Source organism: Phacochoerus africanus, chromosome 13, assembly GCF_016906955.1.
Source record: "Phacochoerus africanus isolate WHEZ1 chromosome 13, ROS_Pafr_v1, whole genome shotgun sequence".
NCBI lineage: Eukaryota > Metazoa > Chordata > Mammalia > Artiodactyla > Suidae > Phacochoerus > Phacochoerus africanus.
Window position 1 is genome coordinate 73,891,884 of NC_062556.1, and position 10,156 is coordinate 73,902,039.

The 10,156-nt window shown below is 50.4% G+C and overlaps 1 long non-coding RNA gene across 1 annotated transcript; it reads right to left on the reverse strand.

The window, feature by feature from the left end:
• Nucleotides 1-355: 355 nt before the first annotated feature.
• On the reverse strand, nucleotides 356-4,413 carry LOC125113186 (uncharacterized). The gene is made up of 4 exons (XR_007131378.1): nucleotides 4,302-4,413; nucleotides 3,423-3,642; nucleotides 1,978-3,142; nucleotides 356-952 (listed from the first exon to the last, which is right to left on the reverse strand). It is a non-coding gene; the product is annotated as an uncharacterized LOC125113186 (long non-coding RNA).
• Between the last annotated feature and the right edge of the window lie 5,743 nt (nucleotides 4,414-10,156).

Consider the following 10,156-nt stretch of genomic DNA (forward strand, 5'->3'; position numbering starts at 1 on the left):
ACAGTCAGGCTTATTTTTGGATGAGATCTATGGAAATTATGCAGGATTCCGAGCTATCTTCTTTTTGCAAGCGACCCTGTGCAAGGTAGGGTGTCTGACATCCCTGTCTCTCACCTCTAAATGCCAGTAGCCCCCCTGTAATAATTGTGACAATCAGAAATACTCCCACAGATTTTTAAAAATCCCTTCTGAGTGGTGGCACCCCCACTGAAAAATCACGGCTCTATTATTTCTTTAAAATTCATCGTCCAGTCCTGTCAACTCAACTGTCAAAACAAACCCTGTCATTCGCAGTGCGATTAAGTCCCTGTGCAAGACTCCACCCTCAGCTCAGGAAAGGCATCTGAGACTTAGCCCAAGTCAATCAGTGTGTTCTATTCATCTGATGACAATGGTTGGTTTAGGGTCCACGACCCAATCAGAGCCGATGACATGGAATGGAGCTTTGGCTTAATACCTGGGGAGAGATTCCGATTCCCAGCCAACATGAGTGATGGAGGTTGCAGTCATTTTCCATCTGGTAGAGCTATCGTAAGAAGCAGTCCAGTGGCGTGCAGAGTTGGCGCTGGGTCCCCCGTGGGTGATTCTTTCCAGGCTGTAGGGACTGCGAGATTTGGGAAGGAGGAAACTGTATTTCTGCTTTATGGGACGGGGGTACGTAAGAGCACGGCCAAGGAAGAACTCGGGTGTGCAATCTGCCATCTCAATGCTCTCCTAGACTCTCCTCATCGCACTGCCCTGATCCCCGAACCAGTTCTGTTGTTTCCAAGGCTACAACCTACGCCCATAGTGGAGGGGAGAAAAAGCAGGGTCGACACACAGGTGCACGGGAGCGCCTTCCCAGTCCCGATCATGTTCATTGTCTGTCTCTCCCGCTAGAATACAGTCTTCATAAGGGCAAGAGCTCCCACCCATGTTGTTCACTGCTGTGGCCCTGATGCCTAGGACAGCCCTGCTGAGAGAGGAGGAAAGGTAAGTCTTGCTTTCCTGGTTTTCTGTATTTGCCACCTAAACAGTATTCATTGCTGTCTACTCCCTTTCTGTTTTTTAAGTTTTTATCATGGAAAAATTGTAAATACATATCAAGTAGATAATTCATAAATGAGTCTCCTTGGACCCGCTACCCAGCTTCATAATTGGCACGGCCAATCCAGTGGCGTGTTTACCTGCCTCCACTCTTCCTCTGCCCCTCGTGCTAGATTCCAGCAAAGCAAATCCCAGGAGACTTCTACACCCTCCTTTTAGCTGCTCTTTTCTGATTTCAGGGATGTATTTCCTCACTGATTATCTCTTTCCTTTCCAGCCACCCCTCCTTAGTCTCCGATCTTGTGAGGAGCTCTGGAGCCAGGATGGGGCTTTGGAGTTGTCCCCTGTTGAGGGCAGGGGGATGGGTCTTTAAATCCCCCTCTACTCATAGACCCATCACTGGGTCAAGGTTGCTCCCAGGGGGGCCATGAACTTGGGTGAAATTGTCTTCAGCTGAGGTCGGGTAGCTCTGTACAGCACGGTATCCATGTCTGTCTACTCCTTATGTGTCATTCCTGCTACCTTCCTAGGACAGTCCCGGGCACGGCTTTCCCAAGGCTTTGCTTGGTCTCTTTTCTGTGGATGTAACAAGAGGAGGGTTAATGGGATGTGCCTTGGTCCACCTGCACTGCTGTAGCAGAATACCACAGGCTGGGTGGCTCAGGAACCACAGAAATCCATTTCTCACAATCTGTGGACACTCAAGATCTAGGTGCCCACAGATCCCACTTCCTGGGTGCCAGATGGCTGGCTTTCGCCGTGTCCCCAAGTGGCAGAAGGGGCCAGAGGGCACTAATTCCATTCATGAGAGCTCCACCTTCATGACCTAATCCCTCCCTAAGTTCTCACCTCCTCATACCATTGCATTGAGGGTTAAGTTTCAACACATGAACCTGGGGGGACACAGACCTTTAGTCCACATCAGGGTGAAATACAGATGCTGCCACTGACCTTGAATGCTATGCCTGCCCCTCTGCCAGTCCTGGGGTGCCTTCTCCCTCGCTTGGCACTCCTGCGATGCAGGTCATTCCCCCCGCAGCCACAGGCCCTTCTTCAGTCAGGACACTGCATTTGTCCACTTCCCTGCAACACGGGCCATGAGACAGCACAAGGATGACCTGGTACCAAATATATTCTCCTTTGGCCCCACTGTGTCCAACAGGGGCTCCTCTGGATGGTCAGGGCCAAGGACTCTGCAGGAGGACGGCTCCTTTCCTGCCTGATGGACTCGAGGCACGAGGTGACTGCAGGGCCAAGGCACTTCTGTTCTGGAGTGTCCCGCGTTTCCAGTTCGTGGTTTCCTAAACATATGACCATAGGCCCCTCTGGCAAAGGCCTGTGGGAATCCCTCCTGTGTTCACTTGCACAGGGGCCCCCGAGGACCTACCTTCTCTTTAATGAGCAGGTTCTATGGCAGAAAACTGGCTCAAGGATTGAGACTGGGCTCACCACTTCTTCCACCATCTACGGCACAGGCCTGGCATTCCAGCTCTACTTTGTGTGGACCATAATTTTCTCCAAAGTTCCAAGAGTCACCCTAGCAGCATGGTGACACCTCCTCCCAGAGCCCTTGCCAGGCGGTGAATCACACGTGTCAGGGAGCGGCTCCCATATAAATAAATTCACACTTACTCCTCTTTATCTTTTGCGCCTTAGGATCCCGTCCTGCAAACCATTTCCAGCTTGGCCAGTACATGATCCTGCAGCCCCCATGGGGCATCTATTCCCTTTCTCCTGTCAGCAGGCCCAGCTCTTCCTGCCATGTGCTGTTTGCACTGGACTCTAGTTACTGGTCTGGTGGGAGTGGGAGTTGGGGCAGGTCCTTCCGGGGCCTGTGTTGTTTGGCGATGCCTCACGTTCAAATAAAGGATGAGAACATCCTCACAAAAGGGCAGGGCCACCTCTACGGGCCTTCAGGGTGCCCAGCGGGCTTTCAAGGTTTCGAGAGCATTAACTCAGATGTCCTATCCAATGGTCAGGTCTCACGTGCCCACTGAAGCCCCTGATGTGGTCACAGAGGACTTGCCAGGGCCGAAGACACAGACTTGTGTGGAGAGCTGCTTTCTCACAGTCATGTCCAGGCGTCCGCCTCTGCTTTTCTCTCCTCCACCTGCACCTGTAGGAGATGAGAGTGTTTAGATGCCACCAGCCTGGCTTTCTACCTTTCACACTTTCTTTCACTCAGGGATTCCTAGCCCGAGCCTAAGGCATCGAGGACTCAGGAGGAGTCATCAGATCCCATCTCATGAGTGGAACCTTTCCTGAATCTCTCAGTAGCCTGGGTGTCCCCTGGACCAGAGCTTTCTTTCCCACTTGGATCCCATCCCAGTTCATCACCAGCATCACCCATGATGTGGCTCCTCCAACCAGCCAGGGACTGACTGGCAGGGCCTCACCTGCCTCCAGGAACGGGGCTGGGTTTCTAGCTGGCAGGCTGATGCTGGGCCCCACAATCCCACAACTGCCCGAGGGAGTGGCCACAGTTCCGTTTTAGAGCCCATTTCCTCAGATCACTCCTGGCACCTGATCTCTGAGAGCTGGTGCGCTGGGAAGCAGATGTGGAGAAGACGGTTTGTGTGAAATGGGTGTCCTGAGAAGTGACCCTGGTGTCTTCGCCTGTAAAGGAAGAACAGACATAACCCAAGCAGAAGCTGATTGTGGTGGTGGCTGCAACAAGGCCTCAGTCCATCCCACTGGGGTCTGAGTGGGAGGGCCTTGCAGACTTGTCCTGCCACGAGGGAGGCCCTGCCCCTGTCTCCTCCCTTCATGGACCAGTCATGGGGTGCTGTGAACTTGGGCAGGAGGCTCCCTTCACCCAGGCCAGTTCCCGGCCAGGGGCTCAGCAGAGAGCCTGGAGCCACCAACGTTCCCAGCAGCTGAGGGATGCTGAGGGGGAACTGGGCACCACTGCGGCCACCGCTGTCCCCTTTAAATGCCTCTTGACCTGTCTGCCCCTTCTTGAGCATTGCCTCTCCCCAGGCTCCATTCTCAAGCCTTTTCTTCGTTGACTCCCATTTCTTTGGAGGGAGCAGGGAGCATGACCCGTGCTCCCTGGCCTTAACCAGCCCTGAGCCTGGGCCCCAGGGTTTCCTGTCTCTCCAGCATCTCCAGTTTACGCTTCTCTTTGCCCCGCCCCTTGGGACGGCCCACCTCTTGCATCCTTTGATCCACCCCCCCCACACTGCTCCTACACGCGGCCCTCACTGCCTCCCTCCCGGGCTTGCTGTCCACTCAGGCCCCCGGCTCCCCTTCGGGAGTGGAAAGGGTCACTTTACATGCATGTTTCCTCCCTCCTGTCTCTGTTTCCAGTGTTGCTCTCTCCTGCGTCCCCCAAAGCCAGTCCCTCCGCCTCGCCACTGCTGCTGGGGACACTTCCTCAATCGCAGGTTGTTATTCACATAGGAACAGCTGCTGGACGCTTGCCACGGCCTGCCCACATCACATTCTGGGCCAGTCATGGTGAGCGACACAGAAAAAGTCTCTGCTTGGAGTTCCCGTTGTGGCTCAGAGGGTGATGAACTCGACCAGTACCCACAAAGATCCTGGCCTCACTCAGTGGGTTAGGGATCCCAGCTTGCCGTGGCTGTGGTGCAGGCTGGCAGCTGTAGCTCCAATTCAACCTCCAACCTGGGAACTTCCATATGCTGCGGGTGTAGACCTAAAAAGAAAAAGAAAACAAAAGCAAGAAAAAGTCTTTGCTTTCAGTGGCGTTTACATTTTAGTGGGAGACACAGGAAACTAAAGAAATGACTGAATGAGCTGATGGGTAAATCAGTATTAGAGAGTGATAAATGCTGTGCCAAGAATTAGAATAAGGAGTTCCAGTCGTGGCTCAGCAGAAATGAATCTGACTAGTATCCATGAGGATGTGGGTTCGATCGCTGGGCCCGCTCAGCAGGTTAAGGATCCAGGGTTGCTGTGAGCTGTGGTGTAGGTCGAAGATGTGGCTCTGATCTGGCGTTGCTGTGGCTGTGATGTAGGCTGGCAGCTACAGCTTAGATTCCACCACTAGCCTGGGAACCTCCATATGCCATGGGTATGGCCCTAAAAAGTCAAAAGTAAAAAACAAAACCCCCAAGATTTAGAATACTGTGGCCGAGTGTGGCAAGATCAGCAAAGGTCTCACGTTGTCTTCTGGGCAGGGGGCAGACTCTAGTGTGTCACAAAAGGCTCTGGTGGGGACAAGCTCTGGCCCCCTGGCGAGGACTGACGGCTTCCTCCTGCCCCTTGCACTCGGTCAGTTGGGGGTAACCTTTCCTGGAGGGCCAAGGGGCCACCTGGGTTCCCCTTCTCTCCCGCCTTCCTTCCCTTATCCTCCCAGTCCCCCCTGTGCTGGAACAATGTCCCTTATGGGTGACAGCGACAAAAGCCCAGCTGGCCTCAGCAGGTTTATTCTTATCAGTGACTAGACCCAGACAATTAACAATCCCTTTCAACGGCCCTCTTGGCCATGATTTTTGGGAAATGCTGACTAGGACATGACTTGGGGAAGAGAGATTATTTTAAAAAAAGAAAAGAAAACAGGTGCAGTGCTCTTTCCTACTGAGCCTGTCTCCGGGGTTAGATTTGCAGCCCCCACCCTTAGCCGTTGTCCCCTGCCTGCCCAGGAGCCGCCCCCTCCCCCAATTCCACCTCCCTGAGGTTTTGGAAGGAAAACTGAACAATGGCTAAATGAAACCAAGCCCGTTATCAGCGGGTTCCACGTCACGGCTGATAATTCCTCGAAAATCCCGGTTCTCATCAAGAACCTCCGACTTCATTTCCCTGCACTTGTCGCCGGTGGGCGCAGATGAAAGTGGGAGAGAAACGCAAGGCCCAGGGCGCCTTGCTTTGGCAGCCAGCCCCTCGGCCTTTGCTTATGTACCGGGCACCTGATCATCAAGCCAAAGACACGGGTGGCTGGTTTCCTAAACGCCCCAGATGCCACCCGGAGCTCCTCCCCTCCGGGGGCCGCCTCTTTGCCCCTTTGTCTGGGCACCGCCTTCCTGCACGCCCCCCCCCCCACCTCCTTCGCAGACTGGCCGCGCCTTCGCTTGGCTCCCCCTAGCGGCGGGCGCCGTCCATCACCCGTGGGAACACGGGTCCGGCACCTCCCGCGCCGGCTCCAAGGCAGACGGAAAAGACATTAAAACCGGAGAAAGCCTAGCATTGATCCCTCAGCGGAGATCCAGCTTTTATTTTCACCACAACCGACGGTCCCTTCAGACCTTGTGTGAGGTTTTTTTTTTTTCTTTCCTGTCTGATTACACACACAAAAAAATCACAACCATGTAAACCAAAATTTGTAACTTATATAATCAAGACTTTTAGGTGTGATTCTTTATCGCACGTAAAAATAAAATCGATAAAAAATAAAAAATGCTCTTATCTGAACATTTATATCTGAATTGCAATGTAAGTTGGTTCTGTAAGACCAACTGGTCACCTTGACTGCTGTCTTGAGTGGAATCTATATGGTTACTTTAAGAAAACTATAATTCTAGGGTGATGCCTGCACTTCTGAGGCTGGTAATAGTCTTAGGAGGGGGCTTAGCCTGTATGATAGGAAGAAGGCTGGGGAGGCTCTTCTGCGGCTAAACATTTTACTCTGTGTCACGCGATCTGAAATGATTCACTTACCTTGAGCTGAAGTCAAACGCTCATAATAGGCAGATGTCATGAGAATCAGCTCATTGTCATCCTTCTCTCTTTCCATTGTTAAACCTCTGAAAGCCTAACTCTGAGCCACTGGGAAGAGGTGGGGAAAGAGGGCTGTAGGGGGAGGGGTCCATTTTCTCGCCCCCAGGTAACTAAAAGACAGAATGAGAAGTGGGGACAGAGACTGGGGAGCGTCCTAGAAGGTGGAAAGAGGTGTGAATAGGGCTTTCCCAGCGTCTGTCCTTGGTCACCACTTTTTAAAATTTCTATTTCACTAGGCTTTATGAAAATTTCTCTCTCCAAAATGTCAGTGGTACAGGCCAAGGGCTGACGGATTTTTATTCTTTATTTTACCTGAGTGTTAACTCATTAAATCCTCCTCACAGCCTCACGAGGGAGTATCCATTGCAGAGATAAACTGCCGCACAGAGAGGTTGAGGGACTCGTCTAGAGGCACTGAGGGGGCAGATTCCAGCCCAGCAAGTGCCTTAACTTCGCACCCCTGCCGGGGAGCTGCCCTTCCGCTGCAGGCGCGCAGGGCGGGGCTTCCGCAGCAGGAGCTGGTCTGATCTTTGCAGTGGATGGACCATGACCTTTTAGGGCACTTTGACTGATTATCAATCAGTCTTGGAAGGAGAGTCTTTCTTCGAAGCTTAAGTCAGCACGGCCTTCTATCTTATCCTTCAGGACCCTAAGCTGAACTCTATACAGATGAGCTGGAATCTTGGGTGGCCTCCATCTCCACCAGACCGCGTGGCAGAAATGAAAATACCCTTTACCCCCCACTTTCATCAATTACTTTTTGTAGAACAAAGATAAGATTTTCTTAAGAAAGCTTTTGTTCTTGGTGGTTTATAAACGATCCGTCTGAGAGTTTCACAGCAGCAGGAGCCGGAGAACTCCTGCCCTGTGACCTTGACCGTGTTTGTCACCTCGCAGCACATTGTTCTGGTAGGGACCGGAGAGAAATGGAGGAAAGAACCACTCCATGACGGAAACCCAAACTCCCTCCGTACATGCAGACAAGCCATTGAAATAAAGAACAATAAGACAGATCAAACTCACGCTGGTCGTGGTGCCTTCTTATGGCTCCCCACCCCCACCCCCCAACTATGACTTTTTCTAGTGGGTTAGCATAAATCCATGTGGTTAGATCTCTTACCAAGGGGGCGGAGATCTGATTCCAGATCAACCAGCGAAAGCCGGGTAGTTTTAACCACTGACATCTGCAACAGCTAAATAAGACCCGTGTCACCTCCCTTATGCAGGCTTTTCTACTGTATTTCTGGAAATGTGCTCCATTGTCACATAGTAAAAAAATAAATATTGGGCCCATTCCCAGGGATGGTGGTACTCTTAAAAAAGTGATTCCAATTCCTCTGTTCTTTAAAAACAACTTAAGTAAACATATGAAATTAAATTCCATTCCTTTCGCCTCTGATTACTGGTCCATCTAAAATTCCATCTGTTTGGAACGGTTGAGGGATGGACGGTATCCTTGGAAAGACTCTATGTCTAGACGAGGGGACAGATCAGTTTTATATTTTCACATAGAAAAAACGTTGTGATCAGAGAGCCAGATGGTAGACGGAGTTGCTCCCCTGAATTCTGGAAGCTGTTCATGAAAGACGGTGCCCTGGATACATAGCCAGAGACGAATGCTGTGGAAAGATCTCCCCTCCCCACCCCAAACCAGAAACTTGATTTGCAGTTGAGGGTGTGTCTGTCTCCTCGGAGACTGGATCTTCAAGGGTGGCTTTAAGAAAGGTGTGAATTGAAAATTAAAGCTGAAATCAGGAGATAAGTAGCATCTTCCTGCAGCCTTACATGTGTGGGCATCTGATTAATTTCTGGTCACTTGGCAGGACTCAGAAAACAAATCACAATCTGAAATACACTTCTTCTATTCAATTTGTATGCAAGAATGTATTTGCTTGGCACCCAAGGATTTGCTTTTTGCCAGAGTTTTGTAACAGGGAATAAGGATTCGTGTCAAAAAGAGAAAAAAAAAAAAAACGTGAGTTGGTCTATCAACCTTCCGGAATACTGTTGTGCTTAAAAACTAATCAGTGTAGGATTAGCACTTTGTGTGGTGTGTTTACATACAGAATTTCTTGTATGTATTTCTCTTTCCGGAAGGAATTCGGGGATTCAGGTCTAACCAATTATTTATGAACACTTGGTGATAAGCAGGAGGACCCTGTGCTGAACCCCACACTGGGAGATGGAAAATCAGTGGCCCCTTCCAGGGTCTGTTATGTTGGATTATACTTATATTCCATAATATTTTACCCTTTTCATTTTGGGCTCATAGTTGCAGTGGTTTATGAAGTAACGGCCTCTAGATTTCATTCCAAATGGAAAATTGGCCTGAAAACTCTCAATCCAATTATTTCTGTACACATTTCGAAACAAATCATTTTGGCCCTTTTGAAAATTTTACAGGAGGTGATAAAAATAGGAAATTTCAGGTTTCAGATGTTTTACTGCATTCCTGCAGCGCACTAACAGCTTCATTAAAAATAGTTCAACGAGACAATGTGAACTTTGTGTGATGTCTCACACACATTGGCTGGCTTTCTTTTTAAGGCTTTGTGTGCAAGAAAGTTGTTCGCTTTTACATGTTAGGTTTCACTTTGTTTTGCTAAGGTTTTGTGAGATATCGAATTCCTTTGCCCAAACCTGCAGTTGTTAAGAATTCAAGAGCCTTGGAAGGTGGTACCCGTCTAGGCTGAGGGCTCCGGACACTTTCCCAGCCATCATCACACACTGGGATCAGTGTCAGGGCTTATTGAAAGCTCTCGCACCGCAAGTACTTCGTTTCATGGGCTGGTCTGGAAGGGGATGCGATTCGGCAGAGCAGGGGAAGATCTGCAGTGAGTGCAGGGTGGGGAGAAAAAGATGCCCCTCTCCTCCCAAGTGGGACTTGACTGTCCTGCAGGCCAAGCAGGTTTTAGAGAGTGGAAAGCATCCCTCAGAGTCATCTCATGCCTTTGCTCCTCCACTCTCCTCTCCAGCACCCCCTTTTCAGATAACGCTCAAATTTCTCCAGCGGTGGGAAGTGGAGTCCCCAAAGGCGCCACTGTTCGAGTTCTTTCTGCTAACAGTGACCTCAGTGTTACAGAGTTCTTCCTGCTATCCGACTGGAATCTCTCTTCCTGTCATTTCCACCCATTGTTTCTAGTTATGTGCCTCAGACCCAAAAAGAAAGAGGCCTATTTTCCATTCTGTAACAGCAAAACTCTCCGTGGGAGGCAGTGGGTAGAGTGAGAAGGATTTGTGGGCAACGGCGTCCTGCTCTCTCTGACCCTCTCTGACCCTCTTCTGTGAAATGCCCATTGTAAAACCTGACTTACAGGGGGGTCGTGGAGGTTTGAAAAACAATGTGTCCCGGGCGTACAGTGGTGACGCAGGCACAGAGTATCATTAGTGTTATGATCGAAGGTGCGTAGATAGTTCTTGTGCGGTTGCTTTTTCTTTAAGCGAATTAGCC